This window comes from Triticum urartu, chromosome 7A (assembly GCF_056163025.1).
Source record: "Triticum urartu cultivar PI428250 chromosome 7A, HENAU_Tu73, whole genome shotgun sequence".
Lineage (NCBI taxonomy): Eukaryota > Viridiplantae > Streptophyta > Magnoliopsida > Poales > Poaceae > Triticum > Triticum urartu.
The window spans coordinates 678978114-678979338 of NC_141879.1; the positions used below are offsets into that span (position 1 = coordinate 678978114).

Sequence of the window (1225 nt, forward strand, 5' to 3'; positions counted from 1 at the left end):
GATGATGCGTCCTCCTCGCCAGTGTTTCTCGTCCCGACATGGTCACCATCGTCGCAGTGGAGACGCATAGCAAGTGTTTGACGGAATGCATGAAGCAAATATGAGTTTTAGAGAGTTAAGTTTAGGAGTTCGGTCAAAAACTACACATTTCAAAGAAGAAAATATACACCCCTACAAGATACTCGACGGTTTACTCTTCTAAATTATTAAGAATCGGTTAGAGATGCTCTTAGATCATAGTACTTGAGAAACTAGCTATGTAACGGTGTGGCCAAACCCCGCATATTTTATTGATTGCTCCTTTTTGTGTACGTACGGCCTCTAGGTCCGTCGTATACGCTCATATGCCTAGTAGTTTACCATCAAGCAAGTGAATTAGCAGTAGTTTGTATCGGTCGGCCCAGACCAAGTTGTACAACGGTGTCGACTTCACAGGCGGCCGCATCAGCCGGATCCAGCAGCTCTCCAAGCTCTTCACCTCACGGGCGAACTCGTCGGCGACCCCCGCGAAGCGGCAATTGGGCAGCATCTCGTTGGCGACGCGGTTGATGTTCAGGCACCCCTCGTAGGCGTCCCTCACCAGGCCAGAGAGCAAGGTGTTCTGGCTCAGCTGGTTCCTCGCGGCGAGCCGCGTGGCATCCACGGATTCCACGGCGAACCGCGAGGCGAGGATAACGTATCCGGTGGCGCCTTCCTTGTGCGACCCGGATATTTCGACGCCGCCCCAGATCATCACGTCGATGCAAAGATCTGCCAACAGCTACGTGCTGCATGACTCGCCGCAGGCAGAAGACCCATCCAGCGACGGCACGCCACGGAGATGTTTCCAATGCCACAAATAATGCTAATGATATGTGCATATATTATGCTCGCACTTCACAAATAAACATCTCCCCACGAAAAGAGAGACGCGAACACTATATGACTATGGTGAAGATCATTCTCCTCCTCGTTGTCCTTGCGCCCTTTTGCATGGCTGCCACAAAGGGTCTTCTGCCTGCGGCGAGTCCGCCATGTTGGTCAGTCCGCCACGTTGGATGCGGCCTCACCTGGACCACCTTTTCTTTTTATTTATTATTTTTTTTCTCTCTTCATCTCCACCAATCACACGCAAGTCACCGAACATATAAAGAAGAAAATGAGATGTGTGGTTGCGCGGACTGACAAATAAGGACTCAAAACGGACACATCCAGCTACTGGCCGGGCGCTTCCACGGGCATCTAA

The 1225-nt window shown here is 51.1% G+C and overlaps 1 pseudogene; it reads right to left on the minus strand.

The window, feature by feature from the left end:
- Window positions 1–340: 340 nt before the first annotated feature.
- On the minus strand, window positions 341–1015 carry LOC147961413 (uncharacterized; annotated as a pseudogene).
- Between the last annotated feature and the right edge of the window lie 210 nt (window positions 1016–1225).